Source organism: Astatotilapia calliptera, chromosome 4 (assembly GCF_900246225.1).
Source record: "Astatotilapia calliptera chromosome 4, fAstCal1.2, whole genome shotgun sequence".
In the NCBI taxonomy this organism is placed as follows: Eukaryota; Metazoa; Chordata; class Actinopteri; order Cichliformes; family Cichlidae; genus Astatotilapia; species Astatotilapia calliptera.
In genome coordinates, this window is record NC_039305.1 from 33,246,601 (window position 1) to 33,259,276 (window position 12,676).

General features: G+C 38.8%; 1 protein-coding gene across 3 annotated transcripts in view; it reads left to right on the top strand.

Moving 5' to 3' along the window:
• Positions 1 to 1,333: 1,333 nt before the first annotated feature.
• LOC113021483 (junction plakoglobin-like) overlaps positions 1,334 to 12,676 on the top strand; it is a 115,251-nt gene continuing 103,908 nt past the window's right edge. Inside the window, exon 1 of one of the 3 annotated variants that reach the window (XM_026166226.1) lies at positions 1,334 to 1,687. The gene's annotated coding sequence lies outside the window, so the exon portion shown is untranslated. The remainder of the gene's footprint in view (positions 1,688 to 12,676) is intronic. The other 2 variants (XM_026166225.1, XM_026166224.1) reach the window with 2 other exon arrangements.

The window sequence follows — 12,676 nt, forward strand, 5'->3', positions numbered from 1 at the left end:
ACGTGGACACAGCTGTATCTTGTGATTATTTGCTCCTGCTCGGTGGAGAGGAGTGTGTTTGGTCACTAATCTCTTTTCGACGTACTTTTCAGTTTATTGACCAACGTTTGGGTTTTGGTTTTGTTTCTTTAAATGGTGATAGCAGCTTGTCCGTCTCTTTTAGTTGAGTTGTTAGTAGAAACTGTAATAAAACTCTTTAATTTAACCATTTTGCCTCTGTCTCCTTTTTCAGACCTGGACCCTTTCAGGGGAAAGTAACAGATACGGACTGCTTCCATTTATTAGACACACATGTGTGACAGAAAACTTTCTCTCTCATTATTATTTTTGACTGTGGATTGTGAAACCAATTTAGACTATTCACACAGACTGGAATCAGAGGTAATCAAATACTATAAGGATAAATAAATAATATAGAAATATCTTATTCGAATGATAACTTTCGTATATATGAGAGAAAATGAGAAAGACAGCGACTGCTAGGTGAGCTCCATTAATGTTTCTGTAACTCATACACCCTGTATATACTGTGCTTATGTTGTTGTACTTCCTTCTATATTGTTGTCTGTACTTTTGTACCTTTGTGGTCTTGCTACCCAATTTCGCTGTGTAAGCAACTGCATACTGATAATAAAAGTTCTAAGTTAATTCATATCAGCAGAGAGAGAGAGAGCAGCACACTGCTATAAATTGATTAAAATATCTCTGCTTTCAAGGAGAAAATTAAACAGACGCAGATTTCAGCTCTGACTCCTTCTGCTTTTTCAACTTCCAACAGAAAATGTCATTTGCTGCATTTAAGCGACTTCATCCTCACTATAACCCCTGACTCACACACGTGCCACCATAAAGAATACATGCATACTGTAAAAAAACCCTAGAGCAACACATTCATTAATTAGAGGTGACCTAGTTCTTATCAATTTTCATTACACTTGAGATTTTTCCTTTTTTTTTTATTCCTGCTAATGGTTCTGATACTAATATCTCAAAAAGAGTTTTGTAGCTTCAGTATGACCAAAACTCCAGACTCACAGCAGTATAACATAAAAACTGTGTGAAGATACAGCCTGATTTAGTATTGTTCATTTCTCTGTTACATTTATGTCATTTCAGATTTTCAGATAAAAAGAAAAGAGTGAGGAAGAGACAGAGGAGGTGAAATTAAATGTAGGGACATAAATAGGACCAGAAAGACTGAAGTAAAATGAATGGCTGCTTGTGCCATGAGCCAGCTTTTAATTGCTTTAAAATCTAAATTGTGACCTTGGTTTAAAGCTAGCAACAGTGCACCAACCAAACCCAACCAAACCTTGTTTCCGAAGCAAAGGTTTTGTGAAGTTACGCGATGGTATGTTTAGATAGTATGTGGAGGTGAGTCGCATAGCACTGCTGCTTTATGTGACTGGAAGGTATGAAAACGACGCCATTCTTCGCTGGCGGAGTGAGACCTCTTCACTGACTCCTCTTCTATGACGCCGTAGCAGCCGAGCCTCTGCCGGTTCGCTCCCCTCGCTGTGCATAGCTGGCTGCGTGCTGCAAATCGCCTTCATCGGGAGACAAAGCGAGGCAGAGGTAACACAGGAGCGAAGCTACACCTGTCTGTGGATTTAAAGAGCGACGAAGAGGATTTGAAATTGTCAGTGCTGCGACAGGGATCCGCTCCACACCGCTGGTCAGATAAGAGGTAACCAGATCCGGCGAAGCCGTCTTATTACGCACCCTAAACAGATGAAAGGGCTATCATTTTACGCACAGGGGATATGGCACGTGACGTTAAATGAAACAAGAATGCTGACCTAATTGTTATCGACATGCATTATGGCGGTCAGAATAAACAGAATTTGTCTGGGATTTGGGGGGTTGTAGATCTCCCATGTTTCTGTGCTGACGACTGTTCATTGAAATCATGCAATCTCACATTAACTGATTTAGTGCGGGTTTCATATTTGCCTGCATTTTTAAATTGAATAGTATATGGATTTTGGGATGTGTGCCGTCTCCTAGACTATAATTAGCATTTATATTATTGCTATATGTGTGCATAAGTGTTTGAAAGCAATGCAGTTTGTTGGCTCAAGTCGATGTGGTGTGGCTTTCTATGTCGCTTAGTGTCTCGGTGCAGTCTCTCTGGATGACATTTCTCCCACTCTCTCTTTCCCCCACTCTTTCTCCCACATACATACAGACATACTTTCCTTCTGCCTTGTCTGCCCCCTTTGTTCAGTACAATGAGCTATGCTGATATTTTAGGTCTTTCAGGTACATTTTTACAGGGCAAATCCCACACTCTGCTACCATTCTCCCTGTCTTGGCTTGCATTTATGCTTCTATTTGTGGAGACACACATGGCTGGTGTGCTTCTGAAGTCTGTAGAAGAGTCTCAACAGATGTTGCAGGTGAGGCTGTGAAATGCACGTCCAGCAGCTAACACAGACAGATGCCATCGCCACCCGTGATGTTTAAACCTCTTTCCTGCATATTTACACTGCCCTCTTTTTATTGACTCCATATTATTTGAAAAGCAGGTGTAGCAGCCAAGCGTCTGTGCGCTCAGTGTAGGTAACTTGATGGAGTTACCCCGCTCTTCATGCTCAACACTAATGTTATGGGTGTATAGCTGTGTGTGACATATGGAACACACATGCCTCACCTTGTAACAGACCCATATTTATAATATTGAAAGTTATTCATGTCTTTCTTTATTGTATTACATAATTCAGAAACAGTCCGAGTTTCTATCTCAGGCTTAGTCCAGTTCCAGTGGCACATCGATCCAGTTCATCTTATAGATTGGCAGCATAATCCAAGAAAGATGTTAAGATATTCTCAGTTATTTTGTCCCACTTATGCAGAAAATGAATCACTTCTGTACATATTTTTTTAAAATTCCCTCTGTGACAAATATATGAACATTTATGTATGCATTTGTATTTGGCCTAATCATTTGCCTCTTACTTTTTTGACCTAACAGAATTTTCTACAGATTAGAGGCAGATCCATATATTTGCCCAACAGTAACACAGTGCAGGATTTCTGTAGTTTTGTGTTCCACTCCCCAATTGGTCATGATTTGTTTAGCTGCACTATGTGCATGGCTGTGTGAATGATGTCCAGCAAACCATGGGGGGAAACAGTCTCTGTAAAACCCGGTGTTGTTAGGAGAGACAGCATTTAGCCTACTTTGGATGGTACAGCCCTCAGTACTAGAAATCCGGCTGAATATATTAAGCCCCCAAAAATGTGACCATCCTATTTTGGACCCAGGCTGGTTTGATTTTGGTAAATTTATTCACAGCATTCTTCCTCTAACCTGATTTCCTGGTTAATGTGTGATGTCACACTGCATCATCATCTTCATCATCATCATCATCATCATCATGTGACTGGAAAGGACCAAAAAGCTGGCCTGAATCAGCTTTCTATCTGCACTAGTGTGGATTTCACCATTGTTTTCTTCCTGTCACGTGTCTATCATGTAGCTTTTTCTTTTACTGATTTTATTGACAGCTCTTTGTCCAGGTGAGATGTAAAAACAGTCTAGAAAAGCTCTTCAAACTTGATCATCAGTGGAGATCTGATTTAATTGATTGATTATTCCATATGACTGGTTTATATTCCTGTACTATTACAAAAATGCTCCATTGTTCTTTTTCTTCTTTTATCTGGAAATGTTCAGTCTCATCCTGGTCCAGATTACAACTTCCACAAGTTCAGTTCAGGCAAATGGAACAGAACGCAACAAGTAACCTCGCGGACGAAGATAATAATGACCAACATGTTTCATTGCAAGCAGTGAACATATATAGGAAGGCAGCAATCCCAGTATTGCCTTATATAAAACTGTAAATGAGATTTCCTCCGACTGGCCAGAGCAGGCCATCCTACCTGAGAGTATAACTCACAGTGGTGAGTGTGAAATTTTGAAAGTGATGAACCTCAGAGAAGCACGATATGCAATCAACCGTTCGAAGACATTGAGCAGAAGCATTCATATATGGAATATCTCCATAATCCAACCCTCCATACAGGATGGCAAGATCATTTAGCTTTATACTGCCACTCTACTACACAATTTAACAATGTGCTCCAGCTTCTTCTTATTTTTCGAGCTAAGAGACCCAAACCAGCAGATTAAAGAAAAAGTTAAGACAGACTCAATAAAACAAGAACAAACCATTTTCATAAAATGTTATTCACATTAAAATCACTTAGTTTCTGATACAAATACATACGCTGGTGAGTCTTTGCACATATGGTGTCTGTATTCAATTTAAATTTCAACTTTCATCAGCAGTGGTGCCCAGATATTTGTATTTCTCTACCACCTCAATTTCTTGACCATGAAATACAAACGGGGCAGGGATGAAAATCAGTGTTTATGAAAATCAACAACCATTCCCTTTGTTTTAAACACTTTAATGTCAAGAAAGGACTGTCCACACCATGCTACAACTGGGCCACGGTCGTGGTCTGCATCATGGAGCAGAGAGACGAAACAAGTCCCAGTCGGTACAAGGAGAAACAGTTTGGATAGACTCCACTGACCACACTGGAGCCAATATTCGACAGTAGGAAAGGAAATTGTCAGAAATGCTTACCATAGGAGTTTAAATCCATTTCAAAGGAGTGAGAGGATAACTCGTTTAGTCAGGGTGACTGTTTTGTTAGGGCTGCAGCTACCGATTATTTTAGTAATTGAGCAATCTATTTCATCAGATAAGAAATACTTTGGTCTTAGTAATGAGCATAAATATTCAAAAGAAAAAAAAACACGCATCTTTCAGAATGAGCTGCTCATTGGTTTCCATTTTTAAAATGGGAATGATTTAAAGTTTAACTGAGGCCATCTCTCCAAAAAAAACCCTGACTAGATCCTTTGATTGTGCGTACGTCCCATGTTGATTTTTTTTTAAAGAAAGTATTTTCTTAAATGCAAAAATATGCAAATAATCTTAAGTACAGACAAAGTCTAATAAGAAAGTTCTATATGCAATCGAAACCAAGGGATAATGTACCTTTACTCTTGTCTTCTTGAAAGGCTTTCTGAGGTTAATAGGAGGCAGGTTTTTGTGCTGCTGAAAACAGACTTTATGTTCTGTTTTCTTAAAGTCTGTTATGAAGAGATTGGATTTAAGACAGGCTCCCCAGATTCAAGATGCTGCGGTGGTGAAGATGAAGATGCTTCACCCAACTGACTTAGAAGATGAATGCAGTTCTAAGTCAGTTGGGTGAAGCCTGTTTCACGAATGACAGAAACACACAGAGATCAGCTTGAGACAAATTTCTAGTATCCTTGAGGCAGCTGTTGATGTTATTTGGTGTTATATAAATAAAAATTTAAAGCAAGCAAATAGAAGCTCAAAGAAGGCAGAAGATGACTCGACTAGATTAGAAGAAAACTAGAAGAACCCCAACTTTCTTTGGTGACGAAGCTCTGTTGAGCTGAATTTTCCTTTGTTCTATTTATTATTATTTATTATATTTAATTACATGTGTGATTACTTTAATAACTAGAAAGGGAAGTGAAAGGGTAAACTTTAACCCAAACCAAGTATTTTGGATTTAAACACCATTCCTACAAGACTGCTCAAAGAAGTCCTTCCATTAATTAATGTTTCAGTCTTAAATATATGCAACCTGTCTTTAATAATATCCCATGTACCACAGGCCTGAAAGGTGGGAGGAATTAAAACACTTTTACTTAAAACGCCTCTACTAATTGAAAAGCTGTTGGTCAATCCCTGGCTGCTCCTGTCTGCATACCAAAGTAATTTTGGATAAGATGCTGCACCCTGAGTTGATTACATCACAGCGTGAATGTTAGAGAAAAAGCACTTAGACCTTAAAAAGGGTCTTGTATGAATGGCTATGTGGGTGGATGAAGGAGACATGTTATATAAAGCATAGAAATTAGAATAGAAAAGCACTATAAATAAACTGGTGGCTTCTTAACACACTCAAGCTAATATGGAGCTCTGTCCTTAGGACAGTTCTATTTACACTTGACATGTTTCCTTATACATTATACATATTGTTAGAAACCATAGCATACATTTGCATTAGTATGCAGGTAATACCCGACATGACACACACAAGCTGGATGACCTCCAGTCACCTCCAGCCCTAACCCTAACCTCCTGATTCAGATAAAACTGCGGTTATTGCACTCATAAATACTCTGGATGGGATTACCTCTCCTCCAGTAACACTGTGGGGAATCCTGGAGTCATTCTTGGATATGTCCTTCAGTGTGCGTAATAAACAAATTATTATTCAGAACTGCTGTTATCAGGTTGTTGTAAGTTTGTTGAAAAGTAGTCAGTTGACCCAGAATGTTCCAACGAGAATACTGATGGGGATTTAAAAAGCTAGCATTAAATTAGGAGGGATAAGAAAACAGAATTCACTTGACTGCAAGCTGTAATTTATTGTAATAGTGATGGTAAATTTGATTCTTTTTACTGAATCGAGTGTTAATAAGTCACTCACCAAAGTGAATTGTTTTTTTTGAGTCATTTGAGTCACTGAGTCAGTCGACCAGAGAGTGCAAAAAATGTACATTTTCACTCAAACTTAATTTGTTTCTCTTTTCATGTAAATCCTACTGCTAAGATGAGTGATTGAAAAAGAAAACAACTATTTTATAGAGCAAAAAGAGCAAAAAAAAAATTTATAAAGGGAACATTTATATTATTTATTTTTATTTAATTTTATTAGTATTTTCCTCAAATGTGTTAAATATATATTTTCTCATCTAAATGTCCACTGAGCTGTGAGCCAGGGGGCGGTAATGCGCCTTAACATTGGTTGTCAACCAAGAAGAAGAAGCTGTGAGCCAGGAGGGAGGGGGTGAGTAACTTAAATGTGGTGTTAGCATGTTAGCAGAGCGATGCTACTGTGAACTGAGGAGCTGTTGTCTTGATGTGAGCTTCTACTCAGGGTTTTTTCTTCCATTTCAGAGCAGAAATGTTTTTGTTAAGAAACTGTTGTTTTTTCCCTCACAATTTTAATTATAAGCTAGATATATTTCTACTAATGAAATGAGTTTGCTAACAGCAACAGGGATGAGTCAGTGAGTCAGTTGGGCTTGTGAATCATGATTCACGAGTCAGTAAAGTGATTCGTTCATGATTCGCGCATCACTATACTGTAATATAATGGTGGGATTTTACACACTGTACCTTTTAAGTCATCCAGCAGACTGTTCAAATTACAAGGGGAAATTCCATTAATAAAATTATTTTTTTCTATGTATTGCACGTGTGTAAAGTTGCAAAGTGAATGGACTGCTTAATCTTCAGTAGATTTTATTTATTTATTTATTTTTCACATTGGGTTCTTTAATGTTTCATTTCATTATCCACAGTTCCTGTTTAATGATGGAGGGCAGGTATTTTCATAGTGACAGCAGGTACCTGATTAAGAACATATTCCTATTAAGTTTAGCATAACTTAGCGGTTTACTTTTATCAATAACTAAAATAAACTTGTGACTCTGTGGGAGCCTGCACGATACACTACTTTTATCCAAATCAGTCATTTCTGTGTACTGTGTCCACTATTTGGTATTTACATCATTTACTTTTGAATTTCACATCGACAGCGGCTTGTATCTGTTTCTTGCATGCCTTCGTAACCTGTGTGTTTATGCCTCAAGTGGTTTTGTTGGTTTCCACCTTTAGCGTGGACTCATTTGGGCTTGTCTTGCTGTTATATGCACTAAGGAATATTCATAGTGTTGCTATATCGCTGATATATTGGCCAGAGGGGCCGATGGCGCGATATGGCAGCCTTGCTTCTGTCAGTCTGCCCCAGGGCAGCTGTGGCTACAACCGTAGCTGCCTCCACCAGTGTGTGAATGTGAGAGTGAATGAATAGTGGAATTGTAAAGCGCTTTGGGTGACTTGAAAAGCGCTATATAAATCCAATCTATTATTATTATTATTATTATTATTATATAATTTTTGATTACGTGGTGTCCAGTGTTGGGTAAGTTACTTTAAATTAGTAACTTAGTTACATTACTAGTTACTTCTATCAAAAGTAACTCCATTACTTCAAGTTACTCGTTACTTTCAGAGTAACTAGTTACAAGGGAATATGTCTGTGAAGGTTCTAGGGAAAGTAACTTTTGGTTTTACTCAGAATTCTGTTAATGTGTTGCTAACTGGATACCCAGCAACTGCCAGTCTTCTAGCTTGCTTACTTGCCACAAGTGCACTGTGCCACCTACCAATAGAAAATAAAAAATAATGTGCATATTTCCACGAGAGAAATCCCACGCCAGGACCGTCGTTGTTCGCCGCCATGATTCTAGCCTACGTCATGTGCGCTTTTTGTTGTAAGATTCAGATAATTATTTTTTAAAAGCGAGACATTGTAAATGAGAATAAGAAAGAAAAGTATTTCTTTGTGCCCCCCTTTCCCTGTTAATGCCCTACCTGCCCCCTGGCAACACTTTGCTAGATCCGCCCCTGCACAGTTACCAGCTGTCAGCTACCTAAAAAAGGATCCTGGTGTTATTTATCTCTCAGAAACAGTTCATAACTTCAACTCATCCATGTCACCTAAAAGGTAAACCTGTTTCTCCATCACCTGTTCAGCTCTGATGATTCAGTGAGGACATCTCCTGGTTTCATCTTCATGTTTCCCTCTCACCACATATCCAAACCGACATCATGACCAGCAGCTTTACAGCTGTGGCTCCAGCAAACATCAGCTGATACTAGAAATTAATATTAAATAAATTCTAACAACAGCTGATCAAGCTTAAACGTGCTGCTGTTGTTTAGCGCGACATCTGCTGGTTTCCTCTTTCTGGCGCAAAGTGAGCGATAAACAAACGAGAGAGACGATCAGCTGATCATTGATCAGTTTCATGATTGAAGTAGAAACAGGAAAAGGGAGGGGAGAGAATGAGAGAAGAAGAGGCAGCTGTGCAGCGTAACGACAGAATAACTCCAGCTTTGTGTCTTTTTCAGCTGAAGTCCGGGACAAACTGTTCCTTTTCACCTCAATAAGAAACGAGTAATAATTTCTCTGAATACGAGACGATTCCATTTTTTACAGGACTATTAATTAACCTTTTGAACAAAATAAAGTTCAACATTAGTAACATAGCACCACCCAGCTGTATAGAAACCCCGTCATGCTAGCTAGTGCGCAGCACGAAAAAGTCATCACAACGAAAATAAACTCCACCTAAACTTGGTTCATATCTGACCCAGACAGACTGCAGGTCATAACTTCTTACCTGAAGTTCAGTTCACCTGACACTCGGACCAGCGCCCGCCTCGGGTCTCTCCTCCTGCCTCCCTTTTCCTTCATCCACCTGCTGGCCTCCACCACCTGCTAATGTTACTGAATCTGAGGAAGCTCCGCGATAGCCACCACACAAAGTAACGAGCAATGAGCCTATCTAAATCCCAGTAACGAGTAACGCGTTCCTGGTTTTGGCATAATAACTAGTTACCGTGCTCGTTACCACAATAATAATGTAGTTGCTGTAAAGCATTACTTAATAGTGCGTTAGTCCCAACACTGGTGGTGTCACATAAAAATTATACCGATATAACGAATGGTATGGCACTAGCTCTCATTGCATTATATCACCTCTGTCAGTGCGCCCCAGGGCAGCTGTGGCTACAATGTAGCTGCCATCACACCAGTGTGTGAGAGTGTGTGTGAATGGGTGAATGACTGAATGTAGTGTAAAGCGCTTTGGGGGCCTTAGGGACTGAGTAAAGCGCTATACAAATGCAGGCCAGGCCATTTAACTCTCATTGCATTATATGGTGACATTTTCTGTTGAATTCAAAACATAATTCTTGAATGTTCTCATATATTACACCTGTGCAGTCAACACACCTATGTTTCATATTTCTTTTCTCTTTTGTATTTGTCTGGGTCATCAGAGTCGGTGTAGATAATTCTGTCTAATATCGAGTTTTTGTTTTTTGTTAGAAGAATTAACCTGTTTATACTAAGGCAGTGTACAGTGTGGATATGGAAACTATTTTTATCTTGATTGCACAAAAGGACAAGAGTGTAATTTTGTTTAACTCTGTAGGAAACTGATACCTTTCTTGTTAATTTGATCATATTTGTAAGAATTTTATTGTCATTTTAATTTTGCTAGTTTTTATTTTATCTGTGTTGTTCAGCACTTTGGTCTGCCTGGTGTGTTTTTAAAGTGCTATACAAATAAACGATGATGATGATGATGATGCTAAAGTGCAACTGCATTATGCTGCTAACATAACTTTGCTCCTTGCAAGAAACTGCACAGATAGCATGCTAATGCTAAGCTTAAGAAATAGGATAATATCCTGCAAAGTTTAATCTGTTTAAAAATCTGGTCTGGTTTGTTTCCCCCCCCCCCCTTGGTGCGGTTCATGTGATGTCACCACAATAGTCATACTTGGGTGCCAACCCAAAAACAAACAAAAAAACAAACAAAAAAAGCACCAAGGACCTCTAATGAGGTTCATTCATGGTGTGAATATGATTCAATCTCAATCCAACCCAGCTATCAGTTTTATGTTGCAAGTTTAAGCTAAACCCCTCCCATAGCCATGTATGCTTTCCATTCAGGGATGTGGCAAGGTACCATAGATGTGCAAATGTCAGAACAGGTTAGTAACTAGCCATGTAAAGTTACCATGAGTGTACGTTTTCCACGTTCTCCCATAGAACACAGCACCTTTTTACTGTATTTACTTTTTCCTGTCACAGACACATCTAGCCAATAAGCAGACTTATCATTTCTGCATGAAAAAGAATCCAAATCATGGAGAAAAGCTACAAGTTTATAAAATAATTAACAGTTTCAGACCAGAGTAAAACTATTGGTGTGAAAATGCACTTAAAGACCGTGAAGGCTCTGTCATGGTTTAGACTGGTGGCAGCAGATGGCCCCGCCCCTCCCTGAGCCTGGAGGTTTCTTCCTGTTAAAAGGGAGTTTTTCCTTCCCACTGTCGCCAAAGTGCTTGATCATAGGGGATCACATGATTGTTGGGTTTTTCTCTGTATGTATTATTGTAGGATCTAATGTACATTATAAAGCGCCTTGAGGCGACTGTTGTTGTGATTGGGCGCAATGCTCCCGCAAAGCACCGGCCCGCCTACCTGTGCCAAAAAAGGAAAAAACCCAAGAACGCCACATGTACGCACCAGCTCCTAATAGACTGGCCTCTCCAGAGCCTGGAACTCAGTATTAAGCAGTGTGGGATCATCTTGACAGAGAAGAAATAAAAGGCAGAAATATCCACAGAAGAGCATAGAATGTCCTTCAGGAAGCCTGGAGAATAATTCCTGAAGATACTTAAAGAAATTACAGAACGCCACCTCAGAAAGTTCAGGCTGTGTTGAAGAATACAAGTGCCATAACAAATACTGACTTTCAATATTATTAGGAATGTACAAACTCTGATTTTGCCTACATACATGGGAAATACTGCATTTCCATGTATGCTTACACACTTTACACTTTAATAAAACATTGCACCTATTTTCTATTTCCCTCATAAAAACAAAGAAATGGATGGTTCAAGACTTTTGTACAAAACTCTTTACAAGACTAAACATATTTTTCCAAGCCATCTGAATTAGTTACCTCAGTTTGAACCTGTGCTGGTACCCATCAGTCTTGTTCAACTTATAGCAGAAGCTTGTTTTTGAGAGTATGTGCCGTGGATGATAATTGGTTTTCATCAAGATTCCAAAATATTTTTTGCAGGACTTCAAACATGTATTTGAGCTCTGGTGGAAAGCTTAGGGCCAGACAGCAGACCATATGCCTCTGCAGTGCTAGCCATACCATTGAGGACCACCAGAGCTTGAACACTGATATCCAACTGGGCATTTTCTGGCTCCATCATGCCTCAATGTCTGTATTCTGTGTGACTGAAAACTATTATATAAGCTACTTTTACAAGACGAAATACTTCATAAGAATAGAAACATTTCAACAAACATTTGAAGGCAAGATGAAGCTTACCTGAAGATGAATTCTCAAGAATTGAACAAATTACACATTTAACAAAATGTTAATTTGTATTTTAATATAGAACACAGTCTGAATATCTTGAGCAATATAATTAATATAAAAATTGCACTGCAATAACATCCATGTGTGCAGATGGTTGACCTAAAATTGGCTGATTTAACATGAAATGACTGAGATAACTCAAATGTATTAGACCACCACCCAGTGAAGGTGTATGTTGCAGCTGACCTAAATTAACAACGAAATCATTTCTTTTTCTTTATTGGTTAATCCACCAGTACCACCACCAGTGTGCAAGCTCTTTAGTCAACATGATATTTTTAATGTTAAAATAGAATTATTGTTGTTATTCATAAAGTTTCAAATGTATTTTTTTTAGTAAGATGCCAAATTGCAATTATTTACTTCCATCTGTGAACAGACTGTGGGATTGTGTGCCTATGAGACTGCACCTCGGGGCTCAGTTGAGTATTGGGGTCAGTTGAGAAGGCAACATCAAAGATTTGCAAAACACATAGGCTCACAAAAATATTAATGCATGCACACATACGCAGTATCTGTTTTGGTAAATTTGACCCCTCAAGCAGTAGTGATGGGAATTCCGGCTTTTTTTAGAGAACCGGCTCTTGTTTATATATAAATATATACGGTGGCCCCTAGAGACAA